This window comes from Vulpes vulpes, chromosome 12 (assembly GCF_048418805.1).
Source record: "Vulpes vulpes isolate BD-2025 chromosome 12, VulVul3, whole genome shotgun sequence".
Lineage (NCBI taxonomy): Eukaryota > Metazoa > Chordata > Mammalia > Carnivora > Canidae > Vulpes > Vulpes vulpes.
The window spans coordinates 25,067,227-25,095,098 of NC_132791.1; positions in this window are offsets into that span (position 1 = coordinate 25,067,227).

A 27,872-nucleotide genomic window follows, 5' to 3' on the forward strand; every position below is an offset into this window, starting at 1 on the left:
CTGTCTCTCATGAATAAATAAATAAAAATCTTTAAAAAATAAAAATAAAATAAAATTATCACATCTCCTTAGGATATTAGGGTTCAACTCAAGTCACTATTTCCAAAAGCCTGGTGTAAAATAGCCACAAGGAAGCTGCACTGTTTTGCATTTGGCACAATTGTGGAGATTGTATAGGACAATTGCTAACTTAGAATGTATTTTTACATATTTGGTATATGGATATGCTTAATTTAAATATAGGTAATTATAAATAACTACAAAGGTGAAATGATTTTTTAAAGTGTATTTTTTTTTGATAGACCTAATATTTCCAAGCATGGAAATCATGAAAAAAGCCCCATTTACTATTGGAGGATAGAACGATGAGGCCATGGGAAGTATAATGGAATATGAGCATTCAGCCATCCCTCATAGTCTTTGTATTAAGCTTGGTCACTTGCCCAACTCTGTATTAAGGTCTAGATTTACAACTAAGGTTGTAAACTTGGTCCCAATTATTATGAACTTTATAGTCTGAGGATGGAAAGTTAGACAAGTCGTTAAATCCATGTGTCATGATATATACACATACATACTGAGTAGGACATATATCACCTACCTGGGGAGGTCAAGATTGGCTTCTGTGACCAGGTAACATTAGAACTTCATTGGTGGGGGGATCCCTGGGTGGCGCAGCGGTTTGGCGCCTGCTTTTGGCCCAGGGCGCGATCCTGGAGACCCGGATCGAGTCCCACGTCAGGCTCCCGGTGCCTGGAGCCTGCTTCTGTCTCTGGCTCTGTCTCTCCTTCTGTCTCTCAAGAATAAATAAATAAAAAAAAAATCTTTAAAAAAAAAAGAACTTCATTGGTGGGGAAGTGCAACATAGGAAGCTTTCGGGCAAGTAGTTGGATATGGCATGGCAAAGAGTTGATGCCTTTTGAGAAATGACTGAAGGAATGCAGAATGATTATCCTGGAACAGTTTTGATAAATGTTTTTAAATATTGAGAGCAAGTTTATCCCTGAATATCATTGTTGTTTGCATCAACACTAGACACCATTCCATCTTAAACTTTGAACAACTTCTGAAAATGAGTAAAGGTCATTTAAAATGCAATGTACTTTCCTCCTAGTTTTCAGCCCCAAACTGGTGCTCAAAAATGCTGGTTGTTATGATGAGAAGTTGTATTTCCACTGATCCTTGATTCCAATTTACATTTTGATATCTGTTAAGACAAATAAAAAAAGGTAACAGAAGACAAGTTTTCCATTTATAAATAACTCTTCCTCATACCACATAAAAATAAATAATTGCAGTGTGTATAAATGTGATGTTGCAGTAAAAGGTAAACAGAAATACTTGGTTATAAATATTACTTGTGCACTACCACCTGCATTAAAAAATACTTATAGTGCATTAAATATATTTCAAAATACAGAAAATGACTTTTATATAAACATATATAAATATCCACATGCATTATGAAATAAAGAGTATATCTGAAGAAAACATTAATGATAATACAGATAAAATGAGTTGGAAGGTCTGCTAAAAGGTCCCAATGTAATCATTTATTATTTAAAATTATGAGGCTTACGTATTTTTAATATATTTTTCTTCTTTAACATAAGTATAATTTATTTTATGATCACTAAGTACCCAGATGTTAATGACAGTTTGAAACATTTGGAAAATTACAAAGAAAATACAACCAGTAAATCTAACAGTAACAATATACATTCTTGAGTTTTCATTTTTAAATATTTATTATCTATTACTGCTATACTGTCAAATGCCAACATTATAAATACATATTTTTATGTAAGTATTATATGGGTCAGGATGGGATTATTATGCAGCCATAACAAGCAACCCTGAGTCTCCATGTTTTAAAACAAAGGACTATTCCTTGTTCTTGCTATGCATCAGCTGCATTAGCTGTCCTCTGTGTCACCCTCACAGATTATTGGAATGACATAGCAGCTGCTTACCATCTGGGAAGTTGCCAGTCCCTGTGACAGAGGGTATGAGAAGGTGAGTGGGGCAAATGGTGCATTGGTCCTTTGAAGTTCCACCTGAGGGCACCTGGGTGGCTCAGTCAACTAAGCAGCTGACTCTTGATCTCAGCTCAGGTCTTGATCTCAGGGTCGTGAGTTCAAGCCCAGCAGTGGGCTTCATGCTGGGTGTAGAGCCTACTTAAAAAAAGTTCCACCTGAAAATGATACATATTGCATCAACTCAATTCAAAGCCCAAAGCAAGTCATCTAACTCCAAAGGACCAAGTAGTTCAATCCACTGTTTGCCTTGAATGAGGAAAAAAATTTTTGTGAAGTTTTTCCTACCAAAATTGTTTTACAAGTATGTGAGAATATTGGCAATTATCTATGAAAATGAAACAGAGGCAAGAAAAGTATGAAGTATAAGGAATGATTTGAAAAATTTTTGTAAGCGCTCATGCAATTTCACACTTCCAAAAACTTCATCCTACTCCTTCTGAAAAATCAGTTTTGCTCATTTGACTTTTTCCTGCTTTCTGAAATACGTTCTCACTTTCCATTTTCTTGGAAAGCCATACTATTGATTTTTCCAAACTCATATGTAACACTAACTCTAAATCTTGGCTTTTTCAAATTTTTTTATATAACAGTTTGTTATATGTGTTTATTTCAGGTTAATTTATGCTCTTAACATGCATGTGTCGAAGTCAGCTTTGGAATTTTTAGATGATAAATGGAAGTCACCAAAATTAAGAGAATCTATCATACTGGCATTTTCTTTGTTTATTGCTCTCTGAGCCTGTAAAGATAACACCTTTCACCAAAAAAATGTTTTTGGAAAGTAGCTGGTATTGAATTGCTTAAGTCAGCAAGAATAGGGAGTAAAGCAGCAAGACAGTGATGTCCAATCATTCCTTCCTGACTACCTTCTCAAGGTCAAATATTTCCTTACATGCAGTACAGTAATTGACACAAATAGGTGTGGTTGCTTTGGTATAATCTTGCCATATTTCTACTGTATTTCACATCCTTACCCCAAATTTGGTCTTACAGGTACTTTGGGTCCATTCTTCTCTGATTACAGTTGTTCAAGAGGCAAGTACTTGATTAAGTTGGGCTGATCACAGGACACCCTTCCTCTACAGTTATAGTAAGTGTTCCAGAGAGGGAGGGGTAGAGACTTGTGCCTGGACCATCTGAATCTACCTATGAGATTTTCTTTTTAGTGGAGTTAGAATGGAAAGCATTTAACTTTCTCATGGCAAAAACTGAGCCACCTATGTCATAGTTATAGCTGTATTGGAAAAAGTGATTCTGAAAGAAAAAGTCAACAGAAAAAAATGAGAGTGAGAATGAGACATTTCTGATTGTTCTTATTCTATTTTTTGTTGTTTCATGTACCAATCATTCCTGAGAGCTGGATTCCTGCTCCCCATCCCTTTTGAGTATACTCAAACTCCTTTATCGTCTCAGTGAACTAATTTAAGTTTATTTTACTTGTAACTAAGAGAAGTCTGAGAAGTACTAATGCAGGCAGGCCAGGTCTGAGGACCCAGAGGGGCTCCTGCAGGACCAGCCAAGATGTTCCCTGTCTACACACAGGATGGAAATCAAGTGAGCCAGCAGGTGAAAGCTGAGTTTATTGAAGGTATAGAAAGAATGCAGTACAGAGTGTCTGTGAGACTCAGAAAGGAAAGGAGAGAAAGTCTCATCTTTGCTCAGGGCCTGGGGTTTTTACTGAGGACTGTGATCTGGTGTGCATGTCCCCTCAGGCATCTAGGAACTGGTTAGAACAAAGATGAGGAACCAGGTGTTATTCCTTCAAGCCAGAGGGTCTTGGCTTTGAGAGGTCTAGTGTCAGTGGTCTTGAATACGCATGTGGTAGCTGCATCTGGTCATTCTCATTTGGTTCCTCCTTAGAAGTTATTTATTATAAAGTAACCATTAACTCCGAGCCTCTTACAAGGAGGACATATACAATTTGCATTCTGAGGCATGCTTAAAGTGGAGGTGCAGCTACCAGCAAGAATAGAAGACAGAAAAGAAGCCAAAAACAGATTTTTATGCGGTCCTTCAATTTCCTACCTCAGGACTGCCCTAGGTGCTATAAATCTTCTCATGGAAAAATAAGCAAAAATTGATAATCTAAGCATTTGCAAATATATCCAAGAATAGCAGGTGTCTATTTCAAAATGATGTTAAAGGGTAACATTATTTTACTTTATCTCACATCGAATTGGAGTTCACCATTGTCCACTGCAGGGAAAAAGATAAAAAACATTCTGGACAAGGTTTTATAATTTACCTAAATAAAGAGACAAAAAATGATAATGATAAAGGGGTATTTAGTTTCTAATTGTAATAGTGCCTTTTTATTAACTTATTTTACTTAAATTCAATTAGTTAACATATAGTATATCATTAGTTTTAGTTGTAGAGACCAGTAATTCATCAGTTGCAATGATACCCAGTGCTCATTACATCACATGAACTCCTTTAATGCCCATCACCTGGTTACCACTCCCCTCTATCTCCCCTCCAGCAACCCTGTTTGTTTCCTATAGTTAAGAATCTCTAATGGTGTCTCCCTCTCTGAATTCACCTTATTTTATTTTCCCATCCCTTCCCCTCTGCTCCTCTGTTTTATTTCTTAAATTTCACATATGAGTGAGATCAGATGATAATTGTCTTTCTCTGATTGACTTATGTCACTCAGCATAATACCCTCCAGTTCCATCCACATTGATGTAAATGGTAAAATTTCATCTTTTTGATGGCTGAGTAATATTCTATTGTGTGTGTGTGTGTATCACATCTTCTTTATCCATTCATCTGTCGGTGACATCTGGATCTTTCCATAGTTTGGCTATTGTGGACATTGCTACTATAAACAGCGGGGTGTAGGTGCCCCTTCAGATCACAATGTTTGTATCCTTTGGGTAAATACCTAGTAGTAGAATTGCCGGGTTATAGGGTAGCTGTATTTTTAACTTTGTGGAACCTCCATACTGTTTTCCAGAGCAGCTGTACCAGCTTGTATCCCCACCAGGAGTGTAAGAGGGTTCCCCTTTCTCTGCATCCTTGCCAATAATTTGTTGTTTCCTGGCTTGTTAATTTTAGCCATTCTAATTGGTGTGAGGTGGTTTCTCATTGTGGTTTTGATTTGGTATTTCCCTGATGATTGTTGGGCCAGTGGGATCAAGGGGGATCGGGAGGCACCAACAAAACGGCAGCGGACTCTCCACCTTGTTGACCCCACCTCAGAACTTTCCCATTACCAGCAGACCTCCCAAGGACATGTCATCAGGGGGAGACTGGACCTATGCAGGAAACCTGAACTGTACTTAACCCAGGCCCCATATAAGGGCATGGGCAGTTATTGCCCCAGGCCGATTTCACCAGTACTATGCCTAATACCTATCACCCTGTAGAGACTCACAACCCCTTACCCCTCCCCCCTTAAAAAGCCCACTTGCCCTCCTCTGCGTGTGACTTCCCCACCCTCCTCCCCCACTTCCCCCGCTCTCTCACTTCTCTGTGGCCTCAGAACCTCCCCCGAGAGCATGTTCCATTAAAAGCCTGTCTCGACCAACTTTTGCCTGGCCTCTCTATTTCATTTCACTACCAATCAGATTAAACCCGACAATGATGAGTGAAGTTGAACATATTTTCATGTATCATAATAATATCTTTTTTTTAAGTGTATAGTCTTATGTTAGACTTTATGACCTAAACTATTTGCAGAAACACCTATATTTTCCTCAAAATACTAACGGAAGAAAAATCAGAGTGAATAAGGAAAAGTACGTTTAAGTGTTTAAAACTTCTTTTATTAGTTAAAACTTTATGTAGTTTATATATACAAAAATATATTTTAATACATAAAAATAAAAACCTGTTTTTTTTACACAGGGTCTGGGGCATGTGGCAGTGAGAAGGCCAGTCCTAAAGAGTCTTGGGTTTAATTTCTTATTAATTTGACTTCGTTATCTCACCAGGGAGGCATTTTGTTTGGTAGTAGTGGCAGTAGTTGATTTACATTAGATCAAATTGATAATAAACCCTTTTATAGAACAGAATTAAATAGATTAATTACTATCGGGGGAAATGGCAACAGAATACCTGTGTTTGTTGATTAGTGCCTCTTTTTTGCATTAGGAATAATTACTTAAGAGACGAAGTCAATTTCAGGTGATAGCATTTGGTAAGTAAAGGGTTGAAATAAATATAGCAGGATATATCACTTTATATATTATACTCTGTAATTCATGTAATTATAATGAACTAGAATAGTCTTATCAGCAAAAGTACTTCTCTGATCAATCTTATTGAAATACAGACATTCTTCAGTAACTACTTGCAAATATTCTTTTAATTACTCAAATCATTGGCATTATCATATCTAGTATTATAGCTTGTTTCATTAATTACATTTTAAATTGGCAATTTCCCAACTGAATTGGATGTTAGTATAACCCTATTAGCATTATGTTTACAAGTCATATTTTAATGAGGTCCCATACGTTACAGAAATCTTTTGTGATCTTTCAAGCAAAGTTTAAATAAAAAGGTGATTTGAAAATGTGAGGCATCATCTAAATACAATATGCCATTCATTTACTCCTCATTCAATAACCTAAGAGTCTTGTATTTATTTGAAAGATCCATTCCCCCTTATTCTGATTAGTCTATTTTTATTCTGTGTATTAAATTTCACCATGAAACTGATAATAAACGTAATGAATAATGTCAAAAAAGCAAGATATATAGTAGCCTGCCTGACTTAGAAAATGCTCAATTTTTACTAACTCATGTTTCAGTGGATCACCTGTTTGTTCTATGAAAGTAATTTTTCCTATGGTGTGATATCTGCAAAATGGATCCTACTTTCCTTGCACAGAAATAGAAAGATGAGTATTACACAGATATTCACACCAAAAAAATAATGTTTAAATCTAAAATTTCAGTACCTACTGCACTCACCAGGTACACCAAAAAAAAAAAAAAAAAAAAAAAAAAAATCACACCAAAAAAAATAATGTTTGAATCTAAAATTTCAGTACCTACTGTAAAAGCTTATGTCATTGATATTACTGATTAAAATGGTAAGTTGTTTTGCCCCAAAGTGGTTAATACTGACAACATGCTTTTTCAGACTTTACAAGTTTTGCTAAAAAAGGAATGTGCTGTCCAAAGAGAACCAAGCACTGATGTGTTCTTCCTATCAATTTCACCTTTGCACCCCACCAAATCCCTTTTAAGAAAACCAGTATAACAATTTTTGAGCTTGCAAATAGATGAATTAAGAAATAAGTTTATGAAGTGAATTATAAGGTAATCTACAGTGCTTACAATCTAAATTGATTCATAAAATTCAATTTACACTAATCTTTTGTACACTCAGGCTTGCCACCAGATGACACAGGACTATAAATAATAAAAGATAAAATTCTAGTGAAATGAACTGAAGTATAACCGAATACAGATGAATAGCCTGATACTAGACCAGGAAAACTTTGAATTGGAGAATTATTTCTCTCCATGAAAAGGTCTTTCCACTAGTTTGCCATTATAAAAAATGATGGAATTATAAAATTACATCTGTGAAATGCTCTTCACTTAAATATCACCATGAAACTGATAATAAATGTAATGAATAATATCAACAAAGCAAGATATGCAGTAGCCTGCATTGATAGAAAGATAGAAAAAGATATCTTGCAAAGATAGAAAAAGTAAGTTTTCTGCATTACTAATATGTTAATAGGAAATGCATTTTTGGTGTGTGAATATTAGTTTCTGTGGAAACGTTATGGACATAAAGAAATGTGATTTTTCATTACATTGCAATTATGCAGTTATTGGAAATATTCATAATAAAATAAATTTAATTTACTTATTTTTAAAAATTTTTATAAAGATTGTATTTATTTATTTGAGAGAGAGAGAAAGCACAAGCAGGGGGAGGGCAGAGGGAAAGGGAGAAGCAGGCTCCCCACTGAGCAGGGGGTGGATGGTGGGTGGTTGCCTACCAGGCCCATGCCTGTCCCAATCCCATGACCTGGAGATCATGACCTCAGTCAACATCAGATGCTAAAGTGACCCAATAAAATAAATTTTAAAATTCATTTATGGCATGATTTTTGGTGCTAGCTGGATTCTTTCTAAAGTTTGGTAAATTAAGTAGGTTTTTTCACTACCCATATTTTAATGGTCAGCAAACTGAAACTCATAGATCTTAAAGGACTGCCTTAGGATATACAGTGTTTCCTTCCCTGTGTGCTGTTTCCAACTGTAAAGAATCCTCCGAGCTTAAGCCGTTTACCTTGCCCGGTTTACTAGTGGAGTGGTGGCAGAATGAAGCTGAAATCATAACTGTTGAAAATTTAGAAAAACAAAGTCTGACTGTTTAGGAACCGTTTTCTAGCAAAAGCCCTCGTTCAGACAGAGTCGAAGTATATAGTCTGTTTACCGCTGACTTCCTAAATATTCATTGTGCTGTGCTGTGGCTCCAGCCTTCTGCACCTGAACACAGAACTTGTCCTAACAAAGCGCTTCCTCCTTTTCTGTTTGAGGCCAAACTCAACATGAGGGTCTTTGTTTTGCAGTACTTCTCATTCCCATCACTGGAGGGCAATTAGCAGAAAATGACCCAGTAGTGAAGCAGTTACTGGGCCTTTTTGCCTTCCTACACCTGTGTTTCACTTCAACGCCTACTTCTGGGCACCGCACATTGTAGAAGCTTAACAGATGCTCGAAGTTGCTTCAGCTGAATCTAAACAACAGACCATTTGACCATGGAAGCTACGTGCCAAGATGCCTGAACCTGTCAGCTGTAAGACAGCTAGCTAGCTTGCTTGGTTTTCTTTTTTCTTTTCTTTCCTTCTTTCCTTCTTCCCTTCTTTCCTCTTCCCTTCCCTTCCCTTCCCTTCCCTTCCTCTTTCTTTCTTTCTTTCTTTCTTTCTTTCTTTCTTTCTTTCTTTCTTTCTTTCTCTTTCTTTCTTCTTTCTTTCTTTCTTTCTCTCTTTCTTTCTTTTCCCTTTCCCTTTCCCTTTCCCTTTCCCTTTCCCTTTCCCTTTCCCTTTCCTTCCTTCCCTTCTCTTTCCTTCTTTCTTAAGATTTTATTTGTTTATTCATGAGAGACACAGAGAGAGGCAGAGACATAGGCAGAGGGAGAAGCAGGCTCCCTGTGGGGAGCCCGATGCAGGACTGGATCCCAGGGGCCAGGGATCTTGACATGAACCAAAGGCAGATGCTCAACCACTGAGCCACCCAGGTGCTCTTAGCATTATTTTTTTCATCTCACGCAGGCAATATTAAAGTCAAGTTGATGGTATCTGATGGGTAGGCCAGTTCTGATATTTTAATCAGTCAAATAGTGTCAGCTGCTTGTCTGAGGTCATGGATTTTAGATTTGAAACACACAAATTTTACAATTAAAGTATATAAATTTTAGGTTTTAAGCTGAGAATTTGTTCTCATTACATTTTTATAAAGTCACTATTAGGATAAATATACTCTAATAATTTGGATAATAATTCTGGAAACTGATAGATTACTAAATTTAAGATAGAAAAGAGTGTTCTTGTTTACTTTTTAGGAAGGTTTCTTTTTGCCAAGGGTTCAATCTGATATTCTGACAATTCCCCCATGGTGATTATAATCCTGAAACAAAATGCTATTGGCGGTTTGTGGGATTAAAATATGAAAGTAAATGTGGTTGGAGGTTAAATGACCATTTCCATCTTGGGAGTAGGAAAAACCATTGTTCAGATATTATCTTAAAATTAGTGATTTTAGTGAGAAGTAATTTTATGTTATCAGTTTCCAATTACAGTCTAATTAGTATGTGCCAGCCACTACATCATTACCTTTTATTTTGTTTGTTTTTTTCCATAGAAATTTACTTTTTTCCAGTATATATCTTGGCTATAGGAAACAACATGACATCATTTAAGATTTCAGTTCTTCACAATTTCTGTTTTTCTCAATCAAAACTTGACTTTCTTTTTGGTTATTGTTTTTCTGACTATAGAATGGAAGTATGTTTATATTGAAAAATCTGAAAATGCAGATAAGCACAAATAAAAATAAAAATAAATGCCTACATATAACACCACCCATTCAGGGATAATCCACTGAAATACTATGATGTATGCCATCTGGTAATATGAAGTATTTTAATTATTTTCAGCAAAAACTCAGTCTTAGCATATTAATTTTTTGTATATCTTTTTTCTTTCCGTTAATTGTCAAACTTTTTCAAATTGATGAACATGCTTTAACTCTATTGATTTTAATGAATCAAAGTTGGACTCTAATGTGGGAATCCAAGCAAAAATGATATACAGTAAGTTTTATGTACATAAAAGAAGGTAATGAGAAAGAAACAAATAATGGGGCAGAGATTATGGTTACACATAAAGATGTAAGCTATAGTGAGTTTATTATTATTTTTTTAATTTTTATTTATTTATGATAGAGAGAGAGAGGCAGAGACAGAGACATAGGCAGAGGGAGAAGTAGGCTCCATGCACCGGGAGCCCGATGTGGGATTCGATCCCGGGTCTCCAGGATCGCGCCCTGGGCCAAAGGCAGGTGCTAAACCACTGCACCACCCAGGGATCAGTTTTACTTCCCAATTCAACAAATGCTTCAGTTTTTAAGCCTTTACAATTTTCTCCTTATATTTGTATATGGTCCAGTTTTATTGGAATTATAATCTCTCTTGTAGTGCCCTATTACATGAGCTAGAATGAGACAGCTGATGGTGTCAGCACTTCACAGAGATACCTCCTTGCTCAAAGTCATAAATTCACTGGGTACATTTTTTTATCTTTCAAGTTATTATAGGTAATAATTTAAGACAAAATTTTGCCTCTGTATAACATACTTTGTACTTTTCCAGATTCCTATAATGGTTTTCTCATTATTCTTCATTCTTTTCATTCTCCTTTGACGTTTGGTAGCCAAGTTCTACTGAGCTCCAAAGGCAACCTGACGTGCTTTAGGCCACAGCCCTTTTTTCTTATGGATTCCTGTATAGTTAACCATTTCCACAAAAATGCTACATGATAACCAAGCATAAAATTTTAGTAACATTTAATAAAAATCTTTTTTTCTTATATAACTGGCTATTCTAGGTCCTGTCCTGTTCTTTTCCATATAAATTTTAGCATTGGCTTGCCAGTTTTGACAAAAAGCACTATAGTATTTTGATCAACATTTCATTGAACTTATAGATCAATTTAGGCAGAATTGATATCTTAATAATATTAAGTCTTTTCATTCACTAACATGGTATAACTTTCCATTTATTTAGTCTTCCTTAATTTCTCTCAGTATTATTGCATAGTGTTCAGTGTGCAGTTCCTGCATATCTTTTGTTAAAATTTATGTGTCAGAGTTGCTATTATAAATATTTTGAAATTTTTTAAAATTAATAATTAATAATCTATGGAAATACAATTGATTTCACAATTTCTTTTGTCCAGTGACATTGGAAAATTCACTTATTAGTTTAGTTGTGTTTTTTTGTAACTCTGTAAGAATTTCTATTTACATGGCAGTGTGATTTTTTAAAAAAAATTTTTATTGGAGTTCAATTTGCTAACATATAGCATAACACCCAGTGCTCATCCCACCAAGTGTCCCTCTCAGTGCCCATCACCCAGTCACCCCAACTCCCTGCCCACCTCCCCTTCCATTACCCCTTGTTCATTTCCCAGAGTTAGGTGTCTCTCATGTTTTGTCACCCTCACTGACATTTTCACTCATTTTCTCTCCTTTCCCTTTATTCCTTTTCACTAATTTTTATATTCCCCAAATGAATGAGACCATATAATGTTTGTCCTTTTCTGATTGACTTATTTCACTCAGCATAATAGCCTCTAGGTCCATCCACATCGAAGTGTGATTTTTTTTTAAAGATTTTATTTATTTATTTATTTATTTATTTATTTATTTATTTATTTATTTATTATTTATTGAGAGAGAGAGAGAGAGAGGCGAGACACAGGCAGAGAGAGAAGCAGGCTCCATGCCAGGAGCCCTATGTGGGACTCGATCCCAGGTCTCCAGGATCACACCCCGGGCTGCAGGTGGTGCTAAACCGCTATGCCACCTGGCTGCCCGGCAGTGTGATTTTTAAGGAAAGACATTACTTCTTCCTTTCTGATCTTTATTAAAGATTGTTATTATAGTGCTGTTCACATGGATATAATTATTAGAATTCTCTGAGTTTCCACCAGTCTCCAGATTCCCTACTAGTATGATGTTCTGACTATTTACTGGGATTTCTAACGTCATTCTGAATATAGAAAAATGGAAGAAAGGTGTGGGTGGGTTTACATCACTTTGGCACAGAAGAGCAGTTACATGATTTTCTGATTGACACAATCCCTAGTTTTCTGGGTCAGGAACAGGGATGGTTTGGAAGAACAAATATTTTTCTGCCTATATTTTTAGGCATTTTTTTTTCCCCATAAATTGAAGCTAGTGTGTGTCATTTGCAGAATTCTGATTAGTTTTTCTGAAAAAAAAACTGTCAGCCTTGAAATTGTTGTCAATCCCTCCAAGATTATAGTGTTAGGGTGCCTGATAGTTATATTTTTCTTTGTAGTTTTGGATATTTATCATTTTTCTGTCTTTGGATATTTTAGGGAGAAGTTGAAAGAAGCTACATTGGAGTTTGCTGAGCCAGTTGCTAGAATGAACTGGAAAAACTACTATTTTTTATTGAAAACTAAATTCCCAAGGCCAATTAATGTACCAATATGTTCTAATCCATTTATGTTTCAATATGAGACAATATTAACTTTTGCATCAAAAATTTGATTCCTAAAAAATTCTCCTATTGTTAAAAATCTAAGTACATTTTCCTTATTATTTGTTATAATTGTGCTTCTTATAGAAGCACTTTCATGGTATAATATTACCTTTACCTATATATTTCAAAAGAGTCTGCCACGAGATTCTCAGTTGTTTTTAGGTAGAGAAAGAGGGTGCAGAGGAGGGGCAGGATGGCGGAAGAGTAGGGTCCCCAAGTCACCTGTCCCCAACAAATTACCTAGAAAACCTTCAAATCATCCTGAAAATCTACGAATTTGGCCTGAGATTTAAAGAGAGACCAGCTGGAATGCTGCAGTGAGAAGAGTTCGCGCTTCTATCAAGGTAGGAAGACGGGGAAAAAGAAATAAAGAAACAAAAGGCCTCCAAGGGGGAGGGGCCCTGCGAGGAGCCGGGCTGAGGCCGGGGCGAGTGACCCCAGGACAGGAGAGCCCCGTCCGGGAGAAGTAGGAGCTGCACCAACCTTCCCGGGCGGAAAGGGGCCCGCAGGGAGTTAGAGCAGGACCCAGGAGGGCGGGGATGCCCTCAGACTCCCTGGGACACTAACAGGCACCTGCGCCCCGGGAGAGTGCGCCGAGCTCCCTAAGGGCTGCAGCGCGCACGGCGGGACCCGGAGCAGCTCGGAGGGGCTCGGGCGGCGGCTCCGCGGAGGGGGCTGCGGGGCGGGAGCGCGAATTCCAATAGCGCAGGCCCCGGAGCACAGGGCGCCGGGGACACAGCCCAGGATCCCGCCTCCCCCCAGGACAGGCAGAGGCTGGGAGGGCCCAGGACAGCGAGGACACTCCTGCCCCAGCTGAGCAGAGCAGCGGCCCCGCCCCGGAGCCCCCAGGCCCTGCAGACGGAGAGCTCTGGAGCTACTGCGGGAGCTGACTCCAGGGCTCCAGAGCTGCCATAGCCACTGGGGTTGTTCCTCCTGAGGCCTCATGGGGTAAACAACCCCCACTGAGCGCTGCACCAGGCAGGGGGCAGAGCAGCTCCCCCAAGTGCTAACACCTGAAAATCAGCACAGCAGGCCCCTCCCCCAGAAGACCAGCGAGACAGACAAGTCCAGGGGAAGTCAAGGGACTTGAAGTATACAGAATCAGAAGATACTCCCCCGTGGTTTTTTTTTTTTTTTTTTTGCTTTTTGATTTCTGTTTGCTTCCCCCACCCTTTTTTTCCCTTTCTTTTTCTTTTTCTTCTCTTTTCTCTTTTTTTCTTCCCTTTTTTTCTTTTTTCTTTCCTTCTCTCTCTCTCTTTTTCTCCTTTTCCCAATACAACTTGTTTTTGGCCACTCTGCACTTAGCAAAATGACCAGAAGGAAAACCTCACCTCAAAAGAAAGAATCAGAAACAGTCCTCTCTCCCACAGAGTTACAAAATCTGGATTACAATTCAATGTCGGAAAGCCAATTCAGAAACACTATTATACAGCTACTGGTGGCTCTAGGAAAAAGCATAAAGGACGCAAGAGACTTCATGACTGCAGAATTTAGATCCAATCAGGCAGAAATTAAAAATCAATTGAATGAGATGCAATCCAAACTTGAAGTCCTAACGACGAGGGTTAACGAGGTGGTAGAACGAGTGAGTGACATAGAAGACAAGTTGATGGCAAAGAGGGAAACTGAGGAAAAAAGAGGCAATTAAAAGACCATGAAGACAGATTAAGGGAAATAAACGACAGCCTGAGGAAGAAAAACCTACGTTTAATTGGGGTTCCCAAGGGTGCCGAAAGGGACAGAGGTCCAGAATATGTATTTGAACAAATCCTAGCTGAAAACTTTCCTAATCTGGGAAGGGAAACAGGCATTCAGATCCAGGAAATAGAGAGATCCCCCCTAAAATCAATAAAAACCATTCAACACCTCGACATCTAATAGGTAAGCCCCCAAATTCCAAAAGATAAAGAGATGATCCTTAAAGCAGCAAGAGACAAGAAATCCCTGACTTTTATGGGGAGGAGTATTAGGGTAACAGCAGACCTCTCCACAGAGACCTGGCAGGCCAGAAAGGGCTGGCAGGATATATTCAGGGTCCTAAATGAGAAGAACATGCAACCAAGAATACTTTATCCAGCAAGGCTCTCATTCAAAATGGAAGGAGAGATAAAGAGCTTCCAAGACAGGCAGGAACTGAAAGAATATGTGACCTCCAAACCAGCTCTGCAAGAAATTTTAAGGGAGACTCTTAAAATTCCCCTTTAAGAGGAAGTGCAGTGGAACAATTCACAAAAACAAGGACTGAATAGATATCATGACACTAAACTCATATCTTTCAAAAGTAACTCTGAATGTGAACGGGCTTAATGACTCCATCAAAAGGCGCAGGGTTTCAGACTGGATAAAAAAGCAGGACCCATCTATTTGCTGTCTACAAGAGACTCATTTTAGACAGAAGGACACCTACAGCCTGAAAATAAAAGGTTGGAGAACCATTTACCATTCAAATGGTCCTCAAAAGAAAGCAGGGGTAGCCATCCTCATATCAGATAAACTAAAATTTACCCCAAAGACTGTAGTGAGAGATGAAGAGGGACACTATATCATACTTAAAGAATCTATCCAACAAGAGGACTTAACAATCCTCAATATATATGCCCCGAATGTGGGAGTTCCCAAATATTTAAATCAATTAATAATCAAAGTGAAGAAATACTTAGATAATAATACACTTATACTTGGTGACTTCAATGTAGCTCTTTCTATACTCGATAGGTCTTCTAAGCACAACATCTCCAAAAAAACGAGAGCTTTAAATGATACACTGGACCAGATGGATTTCACAGATATCTACAGAACTTTACATCCAAACTCAACTGAATACACATTCTTCTCAAGTGCACATGGAACTTTCTCCAGAATAGACCACATACTGGGTCACATATTGGGTCTGAACCGATACCAAAAGATTAGGATCGTCCCCTGCATATTCTCAGACCATAATGCCTTGAAATTAGAACTAAATCACAACAAGAAGGTTGGAAGGACCACAAACACGTGTAGGTTAAGGACCATCCTGCTAAATGATGAAAGGTTCAACCAGGAAATTAAGGAAGAATTAAAAAGATTCATGGAAACTAATGAGAATGAAGATACAACCATTCAAAATCTTTGGGATGCAGCAAAAGCAGTCCTAAGGGGGAAGTGCATCGCAATACAAGCAGCCATCCAAAAACTGGAAAGAACTCAAATACAAAAGCTCACCTTACACCTAAAGGAGCTAGAGAAAAACAGCAAATAGATCCTACACCCAGGAGAAGAAGAGAGTTAATAAAGATTTGAGCAGAACTCAATGAAATCGAGACCAGAAGAACTGGGGAACAGATCAACAGAACCAGGAGTTGGTTCTTTGAAAGAATTAATAAGATAGATAAACCATTAGCCAGCCTTATTAAAAAGAAGAGAGAGAAGACTCAAATTAATAAAATCATGAATGAGAAAGGAGAGATCACTACCAACACCAAGGAAATACAAACGATTTTAAAAACATATTATGAACAGCTCTACGCCAATAAATTATGCAATCTAGAAGAAATGGACGCATTCCTGGAAAGCCACAAACTATCAAAACAGGAACAGAAAGAAATAGAAAACCTGAACAGGCCAATAACCAGGGAGGAAATTTAAGGAGTCATCAAAAACCTCCCAAGACACAAAAGTCCAGGGCCAGATGGCTTCCCAGGGGAATTCTATTAAACGTTTAAAGAAGAAATCATACCAATTCTCCTAAAGCTGTTTGGAAAGATAGAAACAGATGGAGTACTTCCAAATTCGTTCTATGAGGCCAGCATCACCTTAGTTCCAAAACCAGACAAAGACCCCACCAAAAAGGAGAATTACAGACCAATATCCCTGATGAACATGGATGCAAAAATTCTCAACAAGATACTAGCCAATAGGATCCAACAACACATTAAGAAAATTATTCACCATGACCAAGTAGGATTTATCCCCAGGACACAAGGCTGGTTCAACACTGGTAAAACCATCAATGTGATTCATCATATCAGCAAGAGAAAAACCAAGAACCATAGGATCCTCTCATTAGATGCAGAGAAAGCATTTGACAAAATACAGCATCCATTCCTGATCAAAACTCTTCAGAGTGTAGGGATAGAGGGAACATTCCTCGACATCTTAAAAGCCATCTACGAAAAGCCCACAGCAAATATCATTCTCAATGGGGAAGCACTGGGAGCCTTTCCCCTAAGATCAGGAACAAGACAGGGATGTCCACTCTCACCACTGCTATTCAACATAGTACTGGAAGTCCTAGCCCCAGCAATCAGACAACAAAAAGACACTGAAGGCATTCAAATTGACAAAGAAGAAGTCAAACTCTCCCTCTTCACCGATGACATGATACTCTACATAGAAAACCCAAAAGCCTCCACCCCAAGATTGCTAGAACTCATACAGCAATTTGGTAGCGTGGCAGGATACAAAATCAATGCCCAGAAATCAGTGGCATTTCTATACACTAACAATGAGACTGAAGAAAGAGAAATTAAGGAGTTAGTCCCATTTACAATTGCACCCAAAAGCATAAGATACCTAGGAATAAACCTAACCAAAGAGGTAAAGGATCTATACCCTAAAAACTATAGAACACTTCTGAAAGACATTGAGGAAGACACAAAGAGATGGAAAAATATTCCATGCTCAAGGATTGGCAGAATTAATATTGTGAAAATGTCAATGTTACCCAGGGCAATGTACATGTTTAATGCAATCCCTATCAAAATACCATGGACTTTCTTCAGAGAGTTAGAACAAATTATTTTAAGATTTGTGTGGAATCAGAAAAGACCCCGAATAGCCAGGGGAATATTGAAAAAGAAAACCATAGCTGGGGGCATCACAATGCCAGATTTCAGGTTGTACTACAAAGCTGTCAAGGTCATCAAGACAGTGTGGTACTGGTACAAAAACAGACACATAGATCAATTGAACAGAATAGAGAACCCAGAAGTGGACCCTGAACTTTATGGTCAACTAATATTTGATAAAGGAGGAAAGACTATCCACTGGAAGAAAGACAGTCTCTTCAATAAATGGTGCTGGGAAAATTGGACATCCACATGCAGAAGAATGAAACTAGACCACTCTCTTTCACCATACACAAAGATAAACTCAAAATGGATGAAAGATCTAAATGTGAGACAAGATTCCATCAAAATCCTAGAGGAGAACACAGGCAACACCCTTTTTGAACTTGGCCACAGTAACTTCTTGCAAGATACATCCACGAAGGCAAAAGAAACAAAAGCAAAAATGAACTATTGGGACTTTATCAAGATAAGAAGCTTTTGCACAGCAAAGGATACAGTCAACAAAACTAAAAGACAACCTACAGAATGGGAGAAGATATTTGCAAATGACATATCAGATAAAGGGCTAGTTTCCAAGATCTATATAGAACTTATTAAACTCAACACCAAAGAAACAAACAATCCAATCATGAAATGGGCAAAAGACATGAAGAGAAATCTCACAGAGGAAGACATAGACATGGCCAACAAGCACATGAGAAAATGCTCTGCATCACTTACCATCAGGGAAATACAAATCAAACCACAATGAGATCCCACCTCACACCAGTGAGAATGGAGAACATTAACAAGGCAGGAAACAACAAATGTTGGAGAGGATGCGGAGAACGGGGAACCCTCTTACACTGTTGGTGGGAATGTGAACTGGTGCAGCCACTCTGGAAAACTGTGTGGAGGTTCCTCAAAGAGTTAAAAATAGTCCTGCCCTACGACCTGGCAATTGCACTGTTGGGGATTTTCCCCAAAGATTCAGATGCAATGAAACACCGGGACACCTGCACCCCGATGTTTCTAGCCACAATAGCCCAACTGTGGAAGGAGCCTCGGTGTACATCAAAAGATGAATGGATATAGAAGATGTGGTTTATGTATACAATGGAATATTCCTCAGCCATTAGAAACGACAAATACCCACCATTTGCTTCAACGTGGATGGAACTGGAGGGTATTATGCTGAGTGCAGTAAGTCAATCGGAGAAGACAAACAGTGTATGTTCTCATTCATTTGGGGAATATAAATAATAGTGAAAGCGAATATAAGGGAAGGGAGAAGAAATGTGTGGGAAATATCAGAAAGGGAGACAGAACATAAAGACTCCCAACTTTGGGAAACGAACTAGGGGTGATGGAAGGGGAGGAAGGCGGGGGGTGGGGGTGAATGTGTGACGGGCATTGAGGGGGCACTTGACGGGATGAGCACTGGGTGTTATTCTGTATGTTGGTTAATTGAACACCAATATAAAATAAATTTATTATTAAAAAAATGTCTACTTTTATAAAAAAAAAAGAAAGAAGGGTGCAGAATGTTGGCAGTGACAGAGTATGCAAGTTAACTGTTTCCCCCAGTTTTGCTTTGGGAAGAATATTTGAGGAAATATATCTTATAGAGAACTCTTGAAAATACTCATAGTATAAGATTATGTTAAAAATATAATTTTAAAAATCCATGCAATATTCTTTTTTTAATTTAAATTTAAATGAGCTAATATATAGTGTATTATTAGTTTCAGGGTAGTTTAGTGATTCATCCGTTGTGTGTAACACCCAGTGCTCATTATATCATGTACCCTCCTTAATGCCCATCTCCCAGTTACCCCATTCCCCCACCAGCAACCCTCAGTTTGTTCCCTAGTTAAATCTCTTATGGTTTTCCTCTCTCTTTGTTTTTATCTTTTATTTTTCCCTCCTTTCCCCTATGTTCATCTGCTTTGTTTCTTAAATTCAATTCCATATGAGTGAAATCATATGATATTTGTCTTTCTCTGACTGACTTATTTCACTTAGCATAGTACCCTCTAGTTCTATCCACGTTTTTACAAATGGAGAGATATGATTTTTTTGATGGCTGAGTAATATTCTATTATATATACCACATCTTCTTTACCCATTCATCTGTTGATGGATCTGGGCTCATTCCATATTTTGGCAATTGTGGACATTTAAAAATATCCATGCAAAATTCTTAGTTTCATAAATGTCATATGAAGCCAGAGAATTCTGGTAAAGCTCTTTCTTGTTCCATGGATGTTCTCTACTGCAATATACTGGCAGTGGGGAGTCAAGGAGAAGTAAGAGAGTAAGTGGGCAGAAAGAGAAGGAGGCTTACCTTTTCTGACTCCCAAAGTCCTCTGAAGTCACTGTCGGCTGTAGACTCTGGCCTTACCACTGCTTCAGCTGGGACCTCAGTGTCCTAAGACACTGAGTGTTCAAGAACTTTGGAAATTGCATTTTGCAATCTCCTAAATACTGCCTTTATCATTATCTCTGGAAAATAGATGACTTCTCTATCTTCCATAGTTTTTCAAAGGGATGTGTCTCCCATTTCCATTTCTATCCAACTAAAACCTGGAAAAATCTGGAGACAAGAAACACAGATCCTCAAGGCACTTACATGTTGAATGACACACTTCATTTAACCTCTGCTACTATGTGTAAGGCTTGATAATAATGGCAACGTGTTAAGGCAGCATTTGAACATTGTTTAGCAATCCAAAAACATTTATAATTCCCAATTAGTTTAAACTCAATACAAAATATTCTTCTTTTTGGTATTTTTCTGCTTCTCTAAGCAATTATTTTCAAGATAGCAAAACTTTGGTCACATGAACTGCACCAAAAAAAATGTAATGTGCTCAGTGAAGTTTCATTTGCAGGTTTTTGAAAGTCCATCTGCTCATATAGCTCAGTCACACCAGCTTTCTTGTTGCTCCTCTCACCTTTCAAGTGTGTCTACAGCAGAGTCTGTGCCTTGCATGTTCCCTCTTCCTGGACAGGGTCCCTGGATCGTCACCAGAATCATCACTCTCCTCATTCATCCAAGTCTCTACCCAAATGGGTCTTCCTTGACTACGCTACTCCAAATAGCAACTACCCCCTCTCTCTTTTTCCTCTAATGTTTCTTTATTTTTCTTTGCAGCATTATCAGTACTTTTATCTTTACCTACTTACTGATGGATTGACTACCTGTTGTATGAACTATAATGTAAGCTTAGTGAGGACATGAATTTTGTTCACTGTGCATACTTAACACAGAACGGTGCCTGGCACTTCATAGTCAGTAGGTAATTTTCTTTTAGTAATAACTGAATGGGTGACATTTTCCTTGCTCTTTCTTCCTAAGCCAGAGTTCTCGCTTCCTTGTTTCATGGGATTTATTACAATCTGAAAATACATCCTAATATTAACGTATATATCACTCCCCTCCATGCAATAGAGACTTCAAATAACTGTGGTTTAAACAAGAGAGAAACTGACTTCTCTTTGGTGTAATAGTGTGTAGGTAGGCAGGTCCGGGAGTGCAGAGCAGCCCCGAGGTCATTCAGGGCTACTGTTCCTTCTGGCTGGTCACTCAGCTGTGCAAGAGGCATAGCCCTCCTTTGCACTGCCCTAGATGGCCATTGTGTGCACATGCCTGACAGCAGGAAGGAGGAGAGAAGAAGACAAGGTCAACCCCTTCTCTCCTTTTATGGTGTGATAATTTCCAGTTACAAGTGGGTCTGGAAAATAGAGTGTTTATTCTGCCCAGATAAAAACTCATTTATCATGGAGATGAAAGAAATTATACTGGAGAACAAGTAGCAGACTCTGCTACAATCCTTTTGTGTAATAATTTAATAATGTTCCTCTCTTCCACTGAACTGTTAAACACCTGTGGTTTTTCTTTTTGTTTTATCCTCAGGCCCTAGCACAATGCCATCACAGAGTGGTTACTCTGTAACTGTGTAGTTAAATGATTATTTTATCACTCAATAAGTACATAGTTAAAAAAATTATTTTATTGGTGATGCAGCTTTCAGCTAGGCATGCCCATTTCTCACAGGAGGAACTTTTTCAGTGAGGAGGAAGGGGGGAAGATTATTCTATTACTGTAGGTGGGAGGAGAGGGAAGTTTAAGGTAGGGAAGTGTTGATGAGGATGAGGCAGGAATAGTAGAGGAATTTAAGGCTTTTGTAAGAGGAGGAGCCTGCGGTGGGAATTCTGAGGTTTGGAATGGTGCTGATGAGTCCTTTGTGGTGGTCACTATAAGCTCCTCAAGGGAAGAATGGGGAGGCACCCAGGTGCATTTCTGGGGATCCAGTTGTTGCTTGCATCCTGTGATCCCTCCTTCCATCCCATGACTGGCCCAGATTCCTCATAAAATTACCATCCTGCTGGGCTTACTCTCCACTATGATTCATTTCTGTTTCAAGAAAACAAAATCCTGACTGACACATCACTTAAAAAAGGGCCTTGAAACCTATTCTTGGATTTATGGATAACCCCTAGGTTATATGTAAACATCTTAGTATATAAGCAGAAACTCCTGGAATGTTGAAAGAAACATATTTCTTATGAAGTTAAACTTAAGGCAACAGGAAAAAACTCTATTGATTAAAAGCCTGTAGATACAGGAAAATTATTTAAAAGATGAATGCTGTTAAATATGATACTTTCTACTGAAAATAACACTTTTGGTGAAAAAAATCTTATTTTCTAAATGGTGATAACAAAGTAAATTGCACAGAGAAATCACATTGATGTAGGAAAGATGTTGGGGTTCGAAGCTGCCTGCCAAGAAAGAATTTTTTAGATGTCTTCAGTGCAAAAAGGTGGTTCTATTAGAGCACAGGGACAGGACCCCTGGGCAGAAAAAGCTGCTACACTGGGGTTGTGAGCAGTGGTTGATTATGTACTTGGGAGCTGGGGGAGAGTGTTAGGGATAGTGTAGTCTCTAAGGAATTTTGGAGGCAAGGTTTCTAGGACCCTGAGGGGGGTAGCTGTTATTAGGAAAAGGTCATTTATTAGTGTCTAATAAAACCTTAGTCATGAGACCCTTCAGATGTATATAGGTGGGTCATATGCTTGGGGGATGATTGCTAACATTTATCTTGGGAGGTAGAGATAAAGGAAGTTTCTAAAGGAATTTTTATATGTTAGAGTAGACTCACAGGATCCTGGAGGTTGGGCTGAGATTGCCTTTTGCTCTTGGCAAAGTATTAACATGGGGCAGCTGAGCTCCTAGAGGAAGGTCACTCTGCCTTTTTTAAGGACTTGTGAATGGGCTGTAAGTAGTAAGGAAATGTAATTTTTCTTTTGCTGTTGTTTCCCGCATCAACATTTGAAAGTTTTTGAAGAGGAGCAGATTTGCTACCTCAAAATATGCCTCTTTGACATAAGGATAATTTTAGGCTGATTATTTTTAAGAAACAGCAGACATGGAAAAGCTTTAAAAACTGAGTAAAAGTTACCCTTTTATGAGAGACTTTTACACTGATAAAGGAAATCTCCATTTGTAAGGGGTTCTTCCTGGATACCAGGAAGAGGAGCATGACTAAATCTCTAAGATCTTTCGACAGTGAAGACAATGATTAAATCTGCAGAACAACCAAACCCGTGTTTACTGTGTTGTTTTTTTTTTAATAGCTTCCAATAACTGGCTCCCTGCCCCCTCACCATTTCCTTTTAACTTTAGCTAGAGATGATATTTAAGGTGGTAGCTTGAACCATTTTAGGAAGTTACTTTTCCTGGGGACCTCAAATGTATATAGGAGGCTTACCTGTTACTAAATTTCATTTGTTTTTCTCCTATTAATCTGTTTTTTATTATGGGTGGGGGTTGGGGTGGGTGGGTCTTAGCCAAGAACCTACAAGGGTAGAGGGAAAATCATTGTTCTTTCTGCCCCTACACTATAAAAACCTACTTTTCTTTGAGGACTCCATATAAAGTAAAATAACAATAATGAGAGGGAGCAATGATCCTTAAAAAAAAAATGAAAAAAACAAAAACCAGAATCTTCTGAAAATGGTGATATTAACTTGGGCAGCAAAACAAAGGACAAAGACAAAGGGCATTTTAACTATCAGGCCTTTATCATGTCATCATCATAATAAGATTCAGCTGGCTTTGCCTTAGGTGGGAGCAATTTTGCATCCTACTTTAAGTCTTATGGTAAAAAACTGCAATGTGAAAAGGTCACTTTCACAACAAATCGTATCAAGGATGAAAAGTGAACAACAATAATGCCAGTATTATTTTGCTAAGGTCTTCTGTGAATTGAATGTAGCAAAGGTGGTGACTAAAGGTGTGGTTTGCTGTGTCAGTGAAATATTGTTATTTGAATCAGAAAATCTAAAAAAGAAGAAAGAAAGAAAGAAAAGAAAGAAAGAAAGAAAGAAAGAAAGAAAGAAAGAAAGAAAGAAAAAGAAAGAAAGAAAGAAATGTGGGTTCTATTTAAGTTGCAATATATTTCACCAAATTCAAGTGTATCATAGTGGTATAGTTTTTGAGTGTTGGTGAAGTCCGGAGCTGAGATGCCAAGAAAGAATTCTTGAGATGTCTTTGGTGCAAAAAGGTGATTTTTATTAAAACCTAAGGACAGGACACCTGGGCAGAAAGAGCTGCTGCACTGGTGTTGTGAGGAGTGGTTGATTTTGTACTTGGGAGTTGAGGGAGAGGGTTAGAGATAGTGTAGTCTCTAAGGAATCTTGAAAGCAAGGTTTCCAGGACCTTGAGGGGGCTAGCTGTTATTAGGAAAAGGTCATTTATTACCATATAATAAAACCTCAGTCATGAGACCCTTCAGATGTATATCAGTGGGGATCATATGCTTGGGGGATGATTGCCAACATGTATTTTGTGGGTTAGAGAAAAGGGAATTTTTTTTTTCTCATTAAACTTTTGTTTTAATGGGTCTCAAAACTCTGTGACAGATTTTTGGTCAAGTTGTTTCCATTAAAAAGTACTGATTTTAAAAACTAATAACTTAAAACTGCCACACCTGCACAAAGAAAAAAAAAAGGAATTTTTATATGTGAAAGTAGACTTACCAGTATCCTGGGGTCAGGATAAGATTGCCTTTTGCCCTTAGCCATCGAGGCAGCTGAGCTCCTAAAGGAAGGTCATTCTGCCTCTTTTAAGGACTTGTGAATGGGCTGTAAGTAGTAAGGAAATTTAATTTTTCTCTTGCCTTTGTTTCCCACATGAATACATTTTTTATAGTTTTTGATGGGAGAACACAGGGCTAGCTGAGGACAAGGCACGAGCCTGGGGCAGCACATTGACAAGTCCTTGAAACAGGCAAAGGGACATTCCTCTATGGACTCATCTGCCTCAACTTTAATACTTTGCTAAAGGCAAAAGGCAATCTTAGCCTGACCCCCGGGAGCCTGTAAGTCTACTTATCATATAAAAATTCCTTTAGAAATTTCTCTTTATCTCTAAACCCCCAAGATGCGCGTTGGCAATCATCCTCCAAGCACCTGGCCCACTGATACACATCTGATGGGTCTCATGACTCAGGTTTTATTAGATGGTAATAAGTGACCTTTTCCCAACAATAGCTACCCCCTCAAGGTCCTGGAAACCTTGCTTCCAAAATTCCTTAAAGACTACGATATCCTCAAACCCCTCCCAACTCCCAGGTATATAAGTAGCCACCCCTCACAGGCCCCTCACAGCAGCTCTTCCTGCCCACAGGTCCTGTCCCTGTGCTTTAATAAAACCACCATTTTGCACCAAAGATGTCTCAAGAGTTCTTTCTTGGTCGTTGGCTCTGGACCTCACCCCACCAAACCTCACCTATATTCCAAAACTTCATCAATTTTTATGGTAAATATTATATAATGCTTCCCACTTCATACTATTCTTATTTTATAAGTTAACAATTAGTCTGGGACAGATTATGATGGGCCTTATGTGACAGGCTAACTAATTGGAAACTTTGCTAAATGTTGAGCAATATAGGAGTATTTGACAGGAGAATAAAATGATGAGCGTTTCGTTTGAAAAAGATTGCTCTGAGACAAAAAGGAAGATTGACAGGAGGCAGCCAGGTTGTAGGAAGGGAGATTTGTAGTAGAGGATTTGACATTGGAAATCTCATGTTCTTTTTCTCTCCATTCATGTGTTTGCTAAACTGCTGGCTAATGTTTGAACTTCTTTCCTTCCTCCTCCTTCTTCTTCTTTTGTCTTCAAAGTAATGGAGGATAGTTGAAAAGGCAGGCAGGGGCAAGGGATGCCCTTCCTAAGAGGAAACTACCTTAAAAGGAAAAAGACCCTATCCTATCCTGGAAGGAGCCCTCCACCTTTTCCCATGTAGTACTGTCAGGTAGAGGGGTGCATGGACAAAACCCTGATTGGATGACCAGTTTAGGGAGGTCTAACCAAATTAAAACAGCCCACCAACAATCTCCTAAAAACCGCTAGACTTGAAAACTCCAACAGCAACCCTCTGGTCCCCTCCTTCTTCAAGAGCTTTGTACTATCACTCAATAAACTTTGCTTTGCTGCCCACCACTCTTCGTCTTGTCTGGTCTACCTTACCTCTTCACTCTTTGATGGGGCATGACCAGAACTAGGGACACTAAAGGAAAAGCAACCCTGAAACAAAATTGCAATTACCATCGTGTGGGAGATTATTTTTACTTAAAATCTTTGCTGTCCTGGTGTCAGAGCTTCCAGAGGTTAGGACTAACGACAGACTTGAATTGCTGCCACCATGCTAGGTTTAAAATCCTTCTTCCTTACCAACAACTAAACTTCATATTAAACTGCTTGTGCCAGGCTTCTTATGTGGAGTGGGTTTTTTTTTTTTGAAAAGAGTTTTCAGGTTCCTTTTTATAGACCCATCAGTTTGGCAGACATGCCCAGATATGTCTGAACCTCAGGAACCAATATAACTCAAGTTTCCTAGGAGGCTCCTCAGTCTTGTAAATAGGCTTCTGACAGGCCTATCTTATCAGTTTGCTAAACATGCCTGAACCTGCCTGAATCACAGCAGTGAGCAGGAGTGTCTCAAACTGAGCTTTTTGCTATATACAGCAGACATGGTAAAAATAAAATAAAAAATCAAAATGATTATCTTTGTATCAAATTTAATATCTGTTGAGGGTTTTCACATATTTGATCTTCACAAGAACATTGTGAGGTGAACACATTTCTTATGAAAGCATTTCTTATCATCCTATTTCAAAGCCAAGAAAATAGTAGGAGATGTGAAGTGAGTGGGAAAGAGAGGATAGAAAGCAGCTTTCTGATCATTGAAATGGAAGATAATGGGAAACTTTTTGTTGCTGCAGGAACAGGAGGAAGAAGTATGTGGAAAGATTCAGAGGTAATTGACAACCAAAGGGACACAGGAGCATGGGAGGAAACCCTTGCTCGCCAAAATACAGAATCAATCTGAAGTTGCTAGGGATAGAAATATAACAAAACAGTAAACTTCTGAATTGTTTTCAACAAATCACAGAGAAAAACTCCAAACCCACATAGGTAAAGATCATCTAGTTGAGAAATATATCTATCACATTTGATTGGTTTTCTAGAATTCTGGTGCTTTATTAATGCAGTATGGAATACCATACTGAATATAAGATATACCATTGTTTTATGTGTCACTACATTTTTAAAAAATGATACCAATTAAATATGACAAGCTAGTAATTGTAACATGCATTCTGACTTCAGAAATGATAAAATATTTAAAAATATGTATCTCAGAATAATTGAATGCTATTAATTATACCCTCCAAATGTATATTTTATGTGCATGAGGACAATCTATCCACATTAGTTGGATAAAGTTCATTGTAAAAAGACAATTTTACCTGGCTGGCTAAGGATCTTGATACTTACCATGTGACAATCTGGAGGGAAAAATGAACCTTATAAACTCTCACAAGGAAAGCAGTGTACCTCAATACTTGGAGCATTTCATTCCCAAGAAATATTTTATGTAGGTTATATCATGGAAGATATCCAAAGTATGCATTTTTTGGGGGAGGGGGGAGAGGCAAAGGCAGAGAGAGAGAGAGAGTCTTAAGCAAGATCCATTTCCCAGCAGACTTGATCTCAGAACCCTGAGATCATAACCTGATTCAAAATCAAGAGTTGGATGCTTAACTGACTGAGCCAACCAGGTGCCCCCAACATATGCAATTTTTTTAAAAAAAATTATTTATTTATTCATGAGAAGCACAGAGAGAGATGGGCAGAGTCACAGGCAGAGGGAGAAGCAGGCTCCCCACATGGAGCCT